Here is a 20,107-nt window from a genome sequence, read left to right on the forward strand (position 1 = left end):
TCTCCTTAGAAGATTGTGTAAGTCCTTCTCATTGAGGCAATAATCTTTTCTTATTTTTATCTAAGGATCCACTTTTTCCTATTTCGTGGATGGTGTGAACTTCATTACTTGATGTTATTCCTTGTATGCATTTGTTGTTGTTTGTCCAAGGATTCTCTCTTACAAGAGGTGTAAGTCCTTGACTACAACCTCTTTTGCACTTGGTAAAATACATCCATAATGAATTCACTCTCCCAATTGGGTTAAAAAGAGTGTCATCCTTCATTAAGAATCACTTTCACCTCGCAAAAGAAGGAAGTATTGCATTCTTATTCTCTTCTTTGTCTTATTCTAGAAGATGTTATATTTGTCTAAGACAATTCCTCTTTGGGATAGGTGTCTTTTGTACAAAGGTCTCTTCTCCTCTAAGGATCTCCTTTACACATACTACAAGATATCCCTTTTCAACTATCTTATCCTTGCTTAAAGAGTGCAAAAACTCCCTTGCTTGGATCTATGACATTGTTGCATTTTTTGGGGTATCTTCTTTTGTGATGAAGGTAGGTATCCTTGTTCTACTTTGCTTATGATATAAACATTACACTTTTTGAGCAATGGGTCATTCTCGGAACCAGAGCACAGACTCTTAAAGCGAGATGTCACGCTTTTGTACTATACATATACAAGTTGTAGCATACCCGGGCATAGACTCCTATGGGGTGCTTCCAACCTCCCTTACACACACATGCACGAGGTTGAGTGGAACTAGCGGCATAAGGCTAGAATTTCTCACTCTCCTCCCTTACATGGATCACCTAGATAGACTCTAGGGGCTAGTTTTCCATGTCCTTTTCCCATGGATCACCTAGACAAAATCTAGGGGCGAGAAGTCCATGTTTTCTCTTTCACTATTCTTCTCATGGATCACCAATGTGTGTATTCATGCTTTTTTTTCCTTTCTTTTCTTCTCTTTGCATTTTGTTTCCATTTACATCCTTCATCTCGTGTTAGAGAACTCTCAAATCCTCACACTCTTTGTTGTGTTGGAATTGAGATTTAGTCCTCTTTCTTACCAAATGATTCTCCATTAGTTTTTGATCTCATATCAAATCTTCTTGTGAGCATTTGTCATCAATATTCTTTAACAATTCGAAGTGGTAAACATGATACCCTGTTTCAACTCACTAAAATTAGCAAGCCGAAATAGGGGGGGGCATATAGCTACCCTCGAATTTTCATCACCTTCCTTAGTAAGCATTAGGTGATTTTGTGATCTAATGTGTGTTTTGTAGGGTGCGGTTCCTAACTGTGTACTGCAGATACCGTTGGGGGCTTCGTTCGACAGACTTATGGATATATCCTTTTTCAAATAATGTTTACTTTTCTGTACTTTAGCTTGCATATGCACGTAGTGTTCATATGACCGCTAAAGTGGGGGCTAAATGTAGCGTCGTAAATTGTACGCACTTGCTAGGGTGGTACAATTTCGCACCTAGTTTAGCACCCGCCTTAGCGCATTTTGTATTTTGCATTGCATTTCCCCTTTAGCACTTAATTAATCAAATTAATTAGGTCTAAGGTCCTATTTTATCATCTCCCACATCATAAAGTTGGGCCCTTTCATTAAAGTGTGCCCTTTTCATTTTATTCCTCCAATACATCATTTAATCGAAAACCCTAATTAGGTCCTATTTTGAACTTGGGGGCTTGATTTCGGGGGTCAAAACATCTCGAAATCACCTGTAACTTCGGGATTCTCTCTAAAATCATCATATCCGACGGCCCTGAAAATTTGGTGAAAAGTTGTCAAGACCGTGGCTCCCGGTGCACATGGTCCCGGACATTTTTCCCGAAATTTTGGGAGCACGATCCAATCATAAAATAAAGCTTAACCCCAATAAATTGGCAGGATATTCAATCTCTAGGTCAGCCAAAAGTCGAAATTGAGACCTAGGGTTTCATATATAAGAGCTCTCTTTCTTCATTTGAAGGGATCCGATTTTTTGGCTTTGAGGAACCTCATATGCAGCGAAAGAGCAGATCTTTGAAGACTTCAACAACATTCAACATCTTTCTATCAAGCATTTATCAATTTCATTCATCCATTTAGGGCTTGGAAGACATTGAAGAACAATAGGAGATTACCGACTGAAGATTGGCTTGTACTCCTCCCTTGAGGGTTGGGTATGATTTCATGTTGTTTTCATGTCTTTGCATAAGCTTCAAATATCCTTTATTCATGCTTTAGATCACTTTGCATCTTGATTTAGAGCATTTACATTATCATTTACAAGCAATTAGGGTTTACTTTCTAGGTTGCTCTAGTTTGCTTTCTTGCATTTTAGGACCTTGCACACACACTAGGTCTACACACACAATACATTTTACAATACAACTTGGCTATTCATGGAGGTGGAAATCACTGAAGCGGGGGTTTGACTAAGGAAAAACCCTATATAGCCGCCCAAACACCTTTTTCAGATATAAGTGCAGGTTTCGGGACTCGGACGACGCCGCAGGTTGCAGATCCGGGAGAAGCAGACTGAGACCGACCTTCCCACCAAATTTCAGAGCAAAAGACCAGGACAGGGGCGTGGGGCGCCCTGGTCCTGCCAGGACAGGGGCTTTGGGTGCCCTGGTCCCTAGGACAGGGGCGCTGGGCGCCCTGGTCCTCCTGACAGACAGCATTTTCAGCATTTTTGACAGCTTTTTCCAAAGTGCAAAACAGCAGTTTCCGAAGCAGTTTCAGGGGCAGAATCAGGACAGTGGCGCCCGCGCCCCCGTCCCGAACATTTTCACTTAGATTTTAACTCCAGGTACGCATTTGCATTCTTGTCTTGTCCTTGTGTTTACAGCTTTCCATTATTTAAGTTCAATTCTGCAATCTTGTTATTAGTTCATACTTGCACTTTGGGGTTAGGGATTGAACTTGCATCATTCTATCTTTCAATTACAACAAAGGAATAGAAATCCTAATAGGTAGCTCGTGGCTCTCTCTTCCACAAAAAGAAGTAGCCAATTGTGTGATACCTCTAGGCTCTTTCATATTCCACAAGTGTGTGGTCAAAAGTGAGATTAGGGCATGTTTGCTTAGTGTCACTTTTTCTCCCACACAATGGGCATGAAGGCTCAAGTTCCTCTTTCCATTTTCTCAGTTCCTAGGCATGAAGGCTTCCTCCTCAATTTGGAAATGATCTGTTGGACTTGGACAGAACATAACATCTCACATTCCATCCGAAATGAAGGCATCAGGGTGATAATGGCATGGCTCAAGCAGTTTTGCAAGTTGTATAGTCATTGGGGTTCTTTTTCTGGTTCTAGTAGTGATTCTAGACTCTAGGTGAAGGGAGCAAGTTGTATACTGTATAGTCATTTACAGAGCAAATGAAAAGCATTTAGTGTCAAGCTTTGTCTATATATAAATTTATTTTGTGTATAATTCTATCTCTTTCAAATGATCAGAATCATGAGATTTAATTTTTTTCATTTGTTGTATTGTTATGGTGTATGTAATTTTTCATTTAATGCTTCCTAATCCTATTATGCCCAGGAATGCAAAAAAATTTGTTAGTCTGGAATCATATTAAATAATTAAGGATTCACCTCATTATAATTGGTGGGCGGATTATAGAGTCATAGACAGTCATAGAACACCTCCATATATATTACATAAACATCAATAGCATATAAAATCATAAGAGTATTAATAATGGAAGTATTAAACACCACAATAGATTATTAGATAGGAATACAGTTATACAACATAATTAGTAAAACATCAAGACAACAGACCAGTGCCTTATCCTAGGGCATAGAGTCACTTACAATTCAAGACAACTTGATAATAAACTTCAATAAGATTCATTTGCAGATAAATAGGAATGAAATTATGAATAATGCCATTACATACAGTTACACAACCCAGATTCATATGTAAACTGAAAAACCCTTAACCATTCAATTCACAGTGAAAACATAAATTCAACACAAAGACAATTATGTGAAGATCGCACTGCTCAAACTGCAAATGATATTGATATTATATTCATAATGATATCAGAAAGTAAATTCACAATGCGATTCAACTATGCACTTATCAAATTCTTGAACAATTGAGCTATTATAACTATATTAATATAAGAGTTTTCAAGTTCAACATCATTGATCAATAAAAGTGGCAACCTCAACCTGAGGATTCAACAAGCTTAGGATTACTGTGAGGAATCTTGGGTAGCAAGCTCAACCTAAGATTTCTTCTTTGGCTTTAGCATGGCTTGCCACCTGTCCACCTTTTTGTCTATTGGCCAATTGAATGCCTTTACCTCTTCCAACTTTGCAACTGAATCTGCCCATCTGGCATCTGTAACTACCCTGGACTCAACAATAAACTTTGCATGGTCAACCTCAACCTTGAACAGTGAATCAAGCAGACCGTTAAGGAAATTAGCATCAACCTATTCATTTACATGCTTGATTATTTCTTCTTTCTCCAGAATCAAATCAAATGCACTGGTCCAATCAAAAACTAATTTCAAATCTCCATTACTACGATAAATTGAAGGCACCGATTTATTATAACCTTCCCCAAATGTCTGCAATTTTTTATTTATAAGCACATCCTTCCCTGTGAAAAATGCATAAGTTGCATTCATTACCTCCACCATGTCTTTAGTGTCATTGATCCTAGGAGGGAACTCGTCACTATACATCATTGCAGTATCTAGCTTATCCATTAATTTTCTTCTTCCTGACCAAACATTGAACAAAGGTCCAAGAAAAGCGATAACCTCAGAGGATGTTTTGCTTGCATCTTTCAAAGAAATGTGCATATCATGCACAACCATCAATTTGTCTTTCAATACACTAATCCTGTGTTTCAGAATTCCTGACACAACAGAGATAGCCTTGACATTTTGTTCCTTTTCAAGCTTTTCAATTTTCCCTACGTATTCCTCCATTTTTGCTATCACATTAGCAGGTATTTCTTGTACTTGTTCTGTAATCTGTATTGGAGGGGGCTCATTTGCAATTTTTTCTTTCAACTCCACTAACTCTTCCTCTAGAGCACCCTTCTTTATCAGTGTCTCTTCATATTTTTTAGACAATGCAATCAATTGGGTATATGTTTCTGTGTATCTTCTTGACAAATCCTCTGCTTTTGATAAATTCATGAAAGAAACTTGAGTAAAAAATGAGGCAATCTCCGTGTTAGTTGTGTTCTGCAAGTTCCAAATCATTCTATCAGCTTTATTTTCTACTTGGATATTTAGAAGGTGGGGCTTTTAAGTGGAAGGGGCCAAAGACTAAGTACCAGGTGTCTTTGACTTAGGATTAAATCCCGATCCTCTTATTACATCTCCAATTTCAAATTCAGTTCTAAACATTGGGTCCTCTTGCTTCCTAATCTGATAATAATAAAAATAGACTGGATATCCCAGTCAAGCATCATAATCATACCAGTACTCTTTATCAATTGTCTTGCCTGTTCCATAGATATTTCCTCCCTGTCAGGATCATATTCCCGCAGTGCCTTGATGATCTCCTCTTTCTTTTCTTCATTTGCTTCCTCTGTGATCAGATTTTGTTTTAATTGATTTTGTTTCAACCTTGTCAAAAAACTTTTAAATTCATTTGACTTAATAAAGTCATCATCTTTCCTGAACTCATTTGACAACATCACACGCTCATCAAAGCCTTGAGCAAGGGCTTCGTTTGTTTCTCCTTGTTCTTCATTCTGCCCTACTTCTCTAAGATGTGTCCTTATTTGATGAAAGCAGTGTCCTTTTTCTGTAACAATTTCTCTATTAGGGTCTCTCCTCACAATTGTACCGGCCTTAGTGGTTTTTTGTTTCTTTGCAGCTAGCACTCGAGTAGATTGAACTTCATCCCCACTCTCTACATCATCAACAGACACACTAAGTGGCCTCTTGCCATGTGAAGAATGTCCATCTTAGGGGTCTTGCTACTAAGCAGTCACTTTTGGAATTTGAGGTATTTGTTCCATCAGAGTTTCATATAAACTTAGCATTTTGTTAATCCTCTCTAGGTACGGGTTATCAGGGCAAAAACCTAAGAAACTAGGGTCAGCAACCAACAATTCTGCTTCAACTCTCATCAATTTTTTCCATTTTCTTCTCCTTTCTTGTACTTCATCTTTTCTCAGCAAATTTCTAACCACGTCTTCATCATCCAATGGTTCATGGTCCTTTATTGTGGCCCAAGGTGTCATTTTTGGCATTGCAACTTTAATAAATTGTTCCAGATCACAGAATCTAGACACGGCATTAACCAACCTATACCATTTAAGGAAATTGTTTACTTCATCAAAGGAACTCCTACTAATGGTAAAATCAGACGCAACCCAAAGCCTAGGAAGAAAAGAACCCTTCCTATGTTTATCAAGGTATTCTTTTTCAACTAGGGTCAATTGCCAGATAAACTCCATAAAAGCAATCCTAATTGGAAGAAATTTTGGTAAAATATGAGGACGCTGAGGACACCCATAGACTCTCATCATAGTAAAGTTATCAAAAAAATAAAAGTCCCCCCAGTTATGTGAAATAGGCCAGTTTGGAACATACTGGTAAGGTCTCAAAATTCTTCTAACATTAATTAACAATCCTTCCCTATTTATTCCTAGCATTTCCATAATTGGCAAAACAATCCAATTTTCAAAGAAAAGGAAAGAAGAATGGGGAGAACTACTGTCCCAAACCTGGGTCCATCTTTGTATTGGCACTAAGACACCGAATTCTTCTTTGAAAAGCTCCAATTCTTTATCCACAAACTCAACATTATAGAATAAGATTAAATGCATCAGCAATGAGTAATGCTTGAATGTAGGGCTGGGTGCACCACTCTGAATTTCAACTAGAGCATTATGAATGTGTTCAACCACATAGCCCACATAATCATAATCTTTGTAAACATCTAGGTGTTGAATGTCCATAGTCATCATCAGTAATACAGCTGACACTATTGAATCTCCATCAAAACCCAACACTCTGCATAATCCATAGATTGTACAATGCATATAATGGTGGAAAGGTGTGATGTCAAATGGTGGTTCGATACTCTCTGGAATTATAACCGGCTTCTTATTCACCCTAGGCATGTATCTGGGCATTGCATGCTTCTTGATAACACCTTTGTATTTGTCATAATCCTCTGCAATCCGCTCCAAATCTATATCTGTACATGCAGCACCAGTAATCTGGAAAGCTTCAACAAAGCTAGCTCTGTTAATTGAAACTAGGGTAGACTGGTTCTTTCTTCTGATTACCCTAGATACTGGGCAATAGCATTTTCCCAACTCTTTGATCAAATCCACATCAACATACACATCTGGCACAATTAACTTTGCCATATTTAAATCCCAAGGGTTTGACATCGAGACACCCTTAACCCTATTTTTCTAGAAAAAATGAAATAGAGCAGAACTAGTCATATTAAGCATGGTAGGGTTTTTGTATTGGCTCCATAAATCTCTCCATGCCAAATGATTTGTATTCAAAGCAATAGAAGTCCCTAGCATCAAATCTACAAATTCATCTTTGTATTTCTTAACCATCGTTTCCTCAGTGGCACTGGCCTTGGAACCTCCAGGTCCACCTGCTCCACTTGTCGTGGGCTTGGGCTTGGGCTTGGGCTTGGGCTTGGGCTTGGAACCTCCAGCACCACTCGTCGCCTAGCTCATTTTAGCTGTAGGAGAAAAACTTAACCAATTTTCTGAAATTTTCTCACACCCAACACTCTGAATTCTCCAACGTTGTTGCAGAGCTCAATTCACTGGATTACCTCGAAGATAGAATGCATTAATGCAATTATACAAAACCTCAGCTCGATCATGCAATTTATGGTATTTACTATTTGAATTTTGGGCGTTGTCACTTCTCTCAAGTCTCAAGTCTCATTAATTGCCACACTTTCATGAACTAGCTAGTAGCTACTGTGGCATAATGACATTAATTCAAACTTCAAACTGAAGTACTCAAGCGAAATTTGAATTCATGCCCTTCTATTTGATTGGTGATTGGCATTCAAAACTTTTACAAAACCCGACAAACAAGTCCATGTGTTAGCAAGTTCGCGATAATGCTACCAAATCCTCTTAATCGCAAGCTCGCAACCCCTTTTACGAATCCTCAAATAATCTCGTGAGTGAGTGACAGCCGTTGATCTAACAAAACAACTTATTTCATCGCAAGCTCGCAACTAGAAACTTAACTTGACTTAAACCCTTGCGATCCCACAACAACAAGACACTTAACCGCCTTCGCATGCTCGCAACACTTTTTGACTTAAGACTTACAAACCCGCGAGCATGCGATGACCACAAAATCAGACCAAAACTTACCTGTCGCCAGATCACAACTTAAAATGCTAAACAACTTCAAAACCTATGAGCAAGCGACTTAACCACATCGCATGATCACAAATTAAAATGACTAAACCGCGAACACCTCGCGACCTTGCGATAACATAAAATCACACCCAGTCGCAACCTCGCAACATAGATTGGTATTTGGGCACCGCCACTTCTCTCAAGTGACCAAGTCTCATTAACTGCCACACTTGCATGAACTAGCTAGTGTGGCATTAATTCAATTAAACTAATAGAATGCATTAATGCAATTGTACAAATTTCAAAATCTCGGCTCGATCGTGTCAAAACTTTTACAGAACCCGACAAACAAGTCCACGTGTCAATCCCCATCTTTAATCGCACACTCTCAACCAGTTATAACAATCAGGAAAGGAACCATCGAGTTAGCGACAATGCTACCAAATACGCTTAATCGCATGCTCACAACCCCTTTTACGAATCCTCATAGAATCTCGCAAGTGAGCGACAGCCATTGATCTAACAAAATAACTTATTTCATCGCAAGCTCGCAACTCGAAACTTAACTTGACTTAAACCCTTGTGATCCCATGATAATAAGGCACTTAACCACCATCGCATGCTCGTAACACTTTTTGACTTAAGACTTACAAACCCGCGAGCATGCGATGACCACAAAATCAGACCAAAACTTACATGTCACCAAATCGCAACTTAAAATGCTAAACAACTTCAAAACCTGCAAGCAAGTGATGAAACCAACTAAGTTGTGATACCTCATACCAACTACATCGTATGATCGCAAATTAAAATGACTTAACCATGAACACCTCGTGACCGTGCGACAACATAAAATCACACCCAGTTGCAACCTCGCAACATAAAATGGTCAAGTGCAAAACATCTTGTGAGCTAGCGACAACTAAAATCTCCCAGTAGTCGCAAGCTCGCGACTTAAACTGACTTGATGATAAAGGACCTACAAGCTAGTGATAACCATTAAACATGTCTGACCAACTGTTTGACCACACTTGACGTTGACATGGACAAAAAAATAGAGGACAACTTAGATTTTCAACGCACGACAACTTAGGTTTACTAGCCAACTAAGACAAAAAACAAACACAAAACCGTAATCGCCATGAACATCATTTTAAGCATTTAATGTAGAACAATAGAAATGTAACAAAGGTTCTAGCAGTAACAGTTATGCAATATGAATAATTTTATGGATCTTGTGACACAAATTTGTTGCATTTCATGTTCAACATGTTACATAATGTGGAACCAAATACCAATTTACTAATAATTCAATTGTTTAGTAATAATTCAAATTCACAATTAAAAATATGAAATAAGTATCCATTCTACTTCTGATTGACAAATTCAAGGAATGCAATATCAAAAATCATCAATGACAACTATAGTATTGCAATTTTGCAAATTGAAATTGTAATATGACTCAAGAATTGTAGTATAATTATAAATACCTATAAACTGACTGCTAATGCACTTCAGTGATTCAATCCGACTGTTTGAGGCTTCTATATCCCAAATGGACTCAAGATCCGAAAACTGGCTAGTACTAATAGGTTCATCTTCATTCTGAGTCAGGTATTCAAAAATGTCTTCGTCTTCATGCTGACTTTGAGTCTGCGATCCATCATAATCATTTGTCTCAGCACTAGCACTAGCAGTAGCACCACTAGCTTTTAAAGTGTTGCACACCCCTCGTCTATCACGCATGGAATTTCGGATTGCTAGTGCCCTATCATATGGAAAATCTCTAACATAATACTAGGTTACAAACAAGCTCAAGCAAGTTTCCAAATTCTTGTCTAATTTGTTTTTGATCTTTGATTTCAAAAGCCCTAATGCACTGAAAACTCTCTCATCTTCCACCGACCCTAATATCATTATTTGACATAAATCAACAAGTTTCAAATATTCTGGTATTGCAATACACAATGCTTCACTTTGATCTATCCTTTTCCAAAGCCTTGTGATTGATCCAGGTTCAAATGGATTCTCCAAGTTAACCAACTATTGTTTCATAACCAATGCAAACTATTTACATTATTTTCTAAGATGATCTTAATTTAAAATTCCTTCTATTGGATGTCCATTGCAATATGCATCTTTTGAAAATGTCAATATCAATTCCTCTAGTTTTTAATGATACATCTTTGTGTCATTTGGATTATCTCCAATTGAATGCCAAAATTGAGGATACACACAACCCATGGCTTCAAGTATTTCTTCTCGAGGGAATCTTTCTTGAATCTCAGTTGAAAGTTCATATGCAATAGACTTCAAATTATCACTAACAGATTTAACAATCCTGTCAAAATCTTCCTTTTTAACTGGTAGTGCTTTGCCTCGCTTGCCCGTCTTAGATTGGTGCATTGGTATCTGAAATCCTTTTACAAAGACACATAACTCATTTTTTGTATTGAAATGTAAAAAAATTTCAACATGATTCAAATCTGTAATTATCTGCCACCTAAAAAAATTTGGGCTTCGCCCTATTAGATATGAATATAGACCATCTAGGCTCAAGCATATCATTTTACGTAGAGTGCTATACTCATTGATATACATAGTTCTATCTTGGGCTTTCTTAACAAGTTTGTTCATTGAATCCAGCATGGGGAGAAGACTAGCTAAAGTTAATAGAGTCTCTATATCACTTAACTTATGTAAGAGATCAGGAGCTTTGTCTACTGTGAGGCATTGCTCATACATTAGTCCAATCAAGGATTGATATTCTGTTAGAACTCATTCCGCCGGTCCATGCAAGGAGATCCATCTGGTCTCAACATCCCTGAGAAGCTTGTTTCTTCCTGTTACTCCCTCAGCAAAAATTTGAAATTGTGCAAAACGTTTAGGACTTCGACAGAAGTATGAGTGGAGCTCGTGCACCAGATCTTCAACTTTTGACACTATAGGGAAATTGCTTACAATTCTATATGCTAAATTCATTCGATGGGCCATGCAGTGAATGCCAACCATGTATGGTGCAATACTAGTTTGTAATCTTGTGCAAAGACCGGTCCTTTGACCTTGCATTACTGCAGCTCCATCAGCTCCAACACACACCAACTTCTTGGCAATTGTCAAGTCATCCATACCAGCAATTTCATTCAAAGCTTTCTTAATTTCCAAATATAAATTTTCTATTGTTGAATTGCCCCATTTTACGAACACAGAGTAGATGAGCTCGGCGGACGTGTTCTTTTATGGTATACACATGCATACAAACCCAAACAGTGTTATCTACCGCAGTAACTTCATCTATGGACAATGGAATGAAATTTGACTCTTTTACACTCTCTTGTAAATTTTCCTTTTCCACCTCAGCGAGACAGTTTGCCATTTCTCATCCAACGTTTATTGACCAATGTGACATAGGATAGTGAGGAACATTCAAAAAAGATAATAAATTACTAAATTTTGGGAAATATTTCATAGGATGCCCTCTCGACATAATATGAAAAACAACACTCATCTGAACAGTCTTTACTAGGTTTGCATCTTTCACTGCATGTTCAAGCCCAGCCTTGATTGTATTTCCAAATCCACTATTACGAATCAGTGTCATTTTGTGGTTATGCTCTTCATATTCCATGACATACTTAACATGAAGACATTCTTCCTTTGATTTCCATCTTACTACTCGTGTTTCCTTTCCGTCTATGATTTGTTTTTCATAAACCTTACCAATATGCTTTTCTATGGTGTCAAGCTTTAGCCGCATCTTCTTCTCTCTTTTAGTTTTCTAGCTACAAATCTTACACCTGCATTCTATTGGTTGTTCATCATTGTTTGGGATCGGTTTAATGAATGGGTACTTTTCTACCCAATCAATCTTAAAACTCCTTGTCATATCCCACTCTTGCCCCAGTTTTACTTTCCTTTTTCTTTTCTTCCTACCAACATCATCTTCAATACTAGCATTTGCATTCGCCAATGGTATCTCATTGTGTGTATCCCTTAGAACATCTTCTGCCATGTCGGTATTGTCATCCTCATTTGATGCATTTAACTCAATGACAATCCCACCTTGTGGTATTGGTGGTGGTGAGCTACTGTGAATGGGTTCTGCAACTGTAGAGGTTGATGGACAAGAAACTTTGCCAATTCCAAAAAAAGACTTTATGGTACTATCTTTAAGTTTAAGTTTTGGGTGTTTTGATGACCTCCCAATCCCTTCAGTTTCACTGCCCTGAGGAGTCTCACCCTTGTATGACATCCAAATCCCTTCACCACCCTGAGGAGTCTCACCCATGTCTAACTGTGACATCTTGAGTCTTGACCTCTCACTACGAATTAAAAGTTAAAACTAATACTATCAACTATCAAGTATGAAGAAATGATTACTCACCTTTATGCCTTCTCAATTCTCTGAATCAGGAATCAGGAATGAATGCCTGGGCCTGTGTTGCAGGATTGTAACTTTGGCCATCTACCCTACAATGAACTTCAACTTTCCAACTCAATTTGTGGAATGTGAATTGAGACTCGAGACTCCGAGAGCTCCCAATTTACTAATCAAACACGAACAAATTGTAAGAAATAGTGTATTTATAGCAATCCATGATTGCATTTTTGGCGAATTGCACGGGGCCCGAGCATCACAATTGCCAATAAACATTTAATTTAATTGCATTTTTGGTGAATTGCGCGGGAATGCAATGAATATTTAATTTAAGCGGGGTGAAATGGGTCCTCGAATGCTTATAATGTTTTATTTGATATTGGCGAATTTGGCCGACGCATGCGATGAACATGTAATTTACCATTGGCAAATTAGGTCCTGGGTACGTGGTCGTTTAACTATTGCTAGCGAATAGCGGAGGTGATCTAATACCCATGTCTGAGTGATTCTAGGAGAATATTATGGGCATGCACGTCGAAGGGGTGTGGTCATTGGCGAAGCCAGTTTCAACAGTGTGTCGTTAACCCCAAAATTTTGGGTGATTTGACCACGATGATGCCCAAGACTATTCGTGCAGAATTCGCCAATTGGTGAAGATTCGCCACTAAAAAACTCTCTACTCCAGGATCTCCTCAACTCTGAAGACATCCCTGTTGGGTCCTTCATTTGGAATAGTATTATCAAATCCATAAAAGTGGCCAAAGTTGGAGCTGGATGGGTCCTTGGAAAAGGTGACAAAATAAGGTTTTGGGAGGATCCTTGGATGAACAATGAACCTCTCTTTGAGCAAGGGAGCAGTCAATTTATTGAAGAATGTAAAAGGAGGTTTGGACCTATGGTGTGTGACTACTGGAAGGAGAACAAATGGGTTAGGCTTGATGTTATATATGCTGGATTTTCCCTGCTCCAGCAGAAGTTGCTATCTTTTTCAATTAACAAAGACTATGATGATGTTTTTCTCTGGAAGAGTAATCCTAGAGGTGACTTCACGGTTGCTTCAACCTACAATAATACTTTCACTCAGACCAGTAACCCCATTTGGGGTAAAGTTTGGAATAGAATTCATACCCCTAAAGTCAATATGTTCCTTTGGCTTGCTACTCACAATAGGATCCTTACTATTGACAATTTGGTCTGAAGAGGTTTCATGTTCCCTAATAGGTGCAAGCTCTGCCAGAAAGAGGAAGAATCAGTTGATCATCTATTTTTCCACTGCTCCTTTACCTGGGAAATTTGGAGTAAGTTTTGGGTGAAATGGAAATTATCTGGCAACGGACATTCCCCACCAATTGTCCTCTTATCAAGAACCTTTGGTCCTTGATCCTCCCCATGACTTGCTAGGGAATCTGGAAAGGGAGAAATAACAAAATATTTAGGGAAGCTAAGAGCACCGCTTAGGTGGTCTTTGAAAAAATTTGTAGGGTTATAAAAGAAAACATAAATATTCCTCATGGGAACAATAAACAATGGGTTTTTACTGATATGAATGAAATTGAAAAAGGCATCCTTACTGATTGGAACTTAATACACAAAGTTTGCAGATCTGACAATAAGAATAGGAAAGATAATATTGTCTGGTGATTTCCTGATCATGAATGGATAAAGGTGAATTTTGATGGGGTAGCTAAAGGCAACCCTGGGAAGTCTGGTGGTGGAGGAGTCATTAGAAATACTCAAGCTGTCTGTATTGTTGCTATTGATTCTCCTTTTGGGTTCCAAAATAATCATGTGACTGAAGCTCTGGCCATGCTAAAAAGCCTCCAGCTTGCTCAGGGATTCAAATTTAAAAAAATTTGGCTGGAAGGGGACTCCCTAAATATCATCCAAGCCCTTAAAGGTACTAGTTATGTTTCTTGGAATATTACTAACTTAGTTGAAAGTGCTAAAAAATTATTAAATGACTATGTTAGTATTATCATAACTCACACTCTAAGAGAAGGCAATAAGGTTGTGAACCTTTTAGCTAATGAAGGGTTCAATTTAGAGGTGGAGGTTAAATATACCGGAGAGACCCATTGTAAAAGGGATGTTAGAGAACAATTATTATTTGATTGCATCAATGGGTCAAGTTAAAATCATGATTATCTTCTGTGGTCTGGATTTTAAAGACAGAGTTTGGGGGCAGATGAACTATCAGTTAATGATTGCTTTTAGGCATCAGTTATATGATCAAATGTGTGATGGGGATTATAATAATAAATGTTGGTTTTGTGCGGCCATTAACATTAGCTTTAAAACTACGGAAGGGACTCTGTTATGTTATTCCAGAATTTTACACAAGAAATTATGGTTAAACATGCGGATTGTGAGATACACCTTTGGGTATTTCTACTTGTTGTTCAAAATGGGAGGTAAATTAAATAGGAATGAGCCCCCTGGCTACGAAAATTGGAAGAGTGAACGAAAAGTATGGAGGGGGCTTCATAGATATGGTTTCACCGACTATATGGAAAAGCTACATGGAAGCAAAAATTTCATGTCACATGGCTTCGCTAGGGGCTGGAACAACAATGGAGTCACATTATCCAGGGAGACATGGAAAATTGATGAGGATCTAGTTGCGGAGGTCATGGGCCTTCAAAAGGAGGACACTAAATTCTATAGAGACCGGAAGTATGCTGCTGAAGCGTTTAAAAACTTCTCGAAATCGGAGGATGATAAGGCCAAGCTTGTCAAGAAAGACAACATCTCCTACTACCTTCCCCAATAGGTAAAGTCCTTTTGGCAGAAAGTTTTAAGGGTTTTGATGGAGTTTCTCATGGTAGATGGTAGATTTACTAAAATCAATAACTATCATTTTGCAATTCTTAATCACTTACACCATGGGGTTAAAATCTCCCTGCCCTTTTACTTAGTGTCTTCTCTGAATGAGAGTCTGGCTGATCACGCTAAAAATCCTAATTCTTACCCCATAGCCCATCAAGGGCTTATCCTACTTATTTATGAATACCTAAAGGAAAAAGCTAGGGCTAGCAACGATGATCACCTAGTTACTAATGCACAAGTTTCTGAGAGCTGTAAAGATTCTGAGTCGGATGAGGATCAGTCTATGCCCCTACCCATAAAAAATGGAGAGTTGATACAGATAATGTGGAAACAGAGGTGCATTATCATTTGGAGGAGGAAAAGGGGAAGGATAGTGAGACAAAAATGGAGAGTGAGAAGGATGAGAATGTTGGAGAAAAGGAAGAAGGGAAAAAAGATGTTAATTCTGAAAACCCTTATTCTAACCCTATGGGCTGAGATAGTAGGAATGTCACCCTGAACTCTATGGAGGAAAACCCTAATTCTGCAGGCATTGAGCAGGGTAGGGAATCGGCAAATACTATTCTAAATACTGCCCGTAATTGTACTCTGGAATCCTTCAGCTTCTAGAAATGGGTTATTGACAATATTACTAGAATTCAAAGCAAACAAAGGGACCTGGAAAATAAGATACACAATTTGATTAAGGAAACAAATTCGGGGAAAAAGAATGAGGAGATGGATACCAGTGAAGCTGAGGAGGAAATTGAAATGGAGGACTGGCTAGAAAAAGCCCTGATAAAAGGGGATTTGAAACATCTGGAGGATGTTATCAGAATTGTAAAAGAACAGGCTAAGGAGGATAAAGGTAACATCATCACTCGAGTTGCTCAAACTGAGAAGGCTTTGAAAAGCTTCATGAACCACAATCTTGAGGTATTAAGAGTTTCATCCCATAACATGAATGCCTTGGTGGATCACTTAGAGAGGAAAAATCAGGATAAGAACTTGGTAATCATTGAAGATGTGCCGACCTCCAGCTCCACTCATCAAATCTCTAGGTGAAGGACTAGGCAGAACACCACTGAGATGGAGACCAAAATGAAAGACATCTAGCTGAAACGGGAGAGCAATGATCTGAGAGAAGCTATGAAGGCTATGATGCTTTTAGTTCAGAACGTTGAGGAGTCTATAAAAATTTTCATTTAATATGTAAAGTTGGGTTTTGGATGCCAATTTCTTGTTGGCTCCTTGCTGTCTTTTGGTCCTAGCTGCTGGTTTTTGTGCTGGTTTTTGGTAGCTGTTTTGTCTTGTTTCTTTCTTGCTCCTCTTTCGTATGTAAGCGGGTTTCAGGTCCCTTAAAACTTGTTTTTTCTTAATAAAAAACAAATAACTGCATGAAACTAAAACATGAGATTCAAGACCTCATAATGCATCATCTCTCTATCACTCCCAGAGTTAAACCTGTTAAGGAAAAACTCCAAAAAATGCATCCTCATGTTGCATTACTTGTTAAAGTTGAGCTAGAAAAATTACTAAAATTTGGATTCATCAGAGCAATCAATTATGCTGAGTGGATATCTAATATTGTACCTGTTTCCAAACCTGACAAATCAATACGTGTTTGCACAAATTTCAGAGATTTAAACAAAGCTTGTCCAAAAGATGATTTTCCACTACCCAACATAGACATGATAGTGGACATGACTGTTGGCTATGAAATGTACTCTTTAATGGATGGTTTTTTCGGATACAATCAGATCAAAATTGCACCTGAGGATCAAGAGAAAACATCATTCACCTGTGCATGGGGAACCTTCTATTGGAATGTAATGCCCTTTGAATTAAAGAATGCAGGTGCTACTTTTCAAAGAGTTGTAACAACAATTTTTCATTATATGATGCACAAAAACATGGAGGATTATGTTGATGATACTCTAGTCAAATATATGAAAAGATCAACACATCCATCAGAACTTGGTCCAATATTAGACAGGATGGAAAAATTCAAACTTAGATTAAATCCCAAGAAATGTGCATTTGGGGTTACATCTGGTAAGCTCCTAGGATATATTGTTTCACCAAAAGGAATTGAAGTGGATCAAGAAAAAGTTAAAGCTATCATGGAAATGCCACCTCCAAAGAATGTCAGTCAAATGGGAAGTTTACAAGGATGGCTCCAATCAATAAGATGCTTCATCTCTCAACTAGTAGATAAGGCTCAATCATTCACAAAGGCATTATGGAAAGGAGTTACATACAACTGGGATGAAGATTGTGAACAACATCTAAAGAAAAACAAGGAATGTCTTTTTAATCTACCTATATTGATGCCACTAATTCAAGGCAAGCCCTTGATTCTCTACATATCAGCTACTGATACATCATTGGGGGCACTTTAGGCACAATAGGATGAGAACAAAAGAGAAAGATCTATATACTATATCAACAGGACCTTGGTGTCCTATGCGATGAACTATACTATCATAGATAAATCTTGTTTGACATTGGTCTTTGCATCATAGAAATTAAGACACTACATGCTAGCACATTCTATCAAAATGGTGGCTAAGATTGATCTGCTCAAATACCTTCTATGCAGAGCAACACTTATAGGGAGATTGGCTAAATGGGTCATGGTTCTTATAGAATTTGATATTGAATATATAAAACACAAAGCTATCAAAGGACAGGTCATTGCAAATCAACTTGTTGATGCTTCACTTGAAGATAATCAACCTTTGCACATAGAATTTCTAGATGAATCCATCATGCACCTTACTCAGCGATCCTAGAAAATGTTCTTTGATGGGTCTTCCACTGAACAAGGTTCTGGTGCTGGAATACTTTATATCATCCTTAGAGATATTCAATCCCAAAGGCATACAAGATTCTCTTTCCTTGTACCAAAAATATTGTAAAATATGAAGCCTTGGTAAATGGAATCAAGCTAGCTATCGAATGGAAGGTTGTTGAGTTATACATCTATGAAGACTCTCAGTTGATTATCAATCAGATCAATGATATATATTAGACTCGGGATAACAAACTAATGCCTTATAAAAGAATGGTTAATGACCTCAAGAAATACTTTACCTTTGTATCATTTCAGCAGATTTCTAGATTAGCAAATAGAGCAGCAGATGCTATGGCTACCTTGGCATCTATACCACAACTACAAGAATTCAAGTTCCGCTATGAATTCTTGGTGGAAGAGTTACATTATCCTATTTACGATTCCCATGAGTCTCAAATGGTTTATTCTATCATTGGACATGATTCATCTCGCTATAGCCACATCTACTCTTATTTGCGTAACCAAATTATCCCTGCCAATATTACCCGTAATGAGAAAAGAAACCTAATCCAAAATGCTTCACGGTATGTCATCATCGCTAACGATCTATATAGGCGAGGTTTGGATAGTACTTTTCTTAGGTGTCTAGAAACTGAAGAGTCCCAACGCGTGTTATCTGAAGCCCATGAAGGTATTTGTGGATCTCATTCAAATGGTCCAACTCTAGCTCGAAAATTGCTAAGGGTTGGATACTACTGGCCAGATATGGAGAAAGATGCTATAAAATTTTCTAAAACTTGTGAGAAGTGTCAGCTACATGGAAATGTCATGCATGCTCTAGTAAGGGATCTAATACCTTTCATCACACATTGGCCTTTTCAACAATGGGCATTTGACCTCATTGGCCAAATCTATCCTGCATCATCTAATGGGCACAAGTTTATCATAAATGCCACTGAGTACTTCACTAAGTGGGTTGAAGCGGTTCTGCTAATCAAAGCAACCGATAAACAAGTAGCTCTGTTCATCCTTAACTATATCATCTGTAGGTATGGAATACCTTCTTCAACTGTAATTGACAATAGAGGGCAATTTAAAAACAAAGATCTAGATGAAATCTGTGAAAATTTCAAAATCAAACAACACTGGTCATTCATATACTACCCTCAAGGTAATGGACAAGCTGAAGAATCTAACAAAAATCTACTGACTATCTTGCACAAAACAGTAAACAAATCTAGAAAGGATTGGCATATGTCGCTCAATCCTACACTATGGGCTTGTAGAAGAAGTATTAGAACACCTACTGTGGCTACACCTTTTTCTTTGGTGTATGGATCCAAAGCAGTCTTGCCTATTGAGGTGGAAATACCTTCTTTGAGAGTTTGTTTGTAAGGTCTTGTTACTTATGAAGACTACAAAATATCTAGATTGCAAGAGCTCGAGTTGTTGGATGAACATCGACAAGTAGCGTTTGATCATCTGAGAGCGTACCAAAAGAGAGTGTCTAGAGGTTATAACAAGAAAGTTCGACAAAGAGAATTTCAGGTTGGTGACCTTGTTTTGAGAGAGAATCCTAAAAATCAACAGTTTTGAGACAACAAAGGGAAGTTTGAACCCAACTGGTTGGGTCCCTACATTGTTACTATAGTCTTTGGCTCTAGTGCTTATCAACTCTCAACATTAGAAGGAGAACAACTCCGTGAACCGATCAACACCATCCACTTGAAGAAATTATTCACTTAGTATTCTCTGCTCTAGCAACCTGTACAGCTAAAAAATATAAAATAAAATCAAAAATCAA

This window comes from Cryptomeria japonica, chromosome 6 (genome assembly GCF_030272615.1).
Source record: "Cryptomeria japonica chromosome 6, Sugi_1.0, whole genome shotgun sequence".
Classification (NCBI taxonomy): domain Eukaryota; kingdom Viridiplantae; phylum Streptophyta; class Pinopsida; order Cupressales; family Cupressaceae; genus Cryptomeria; species Cryptomeria japonica.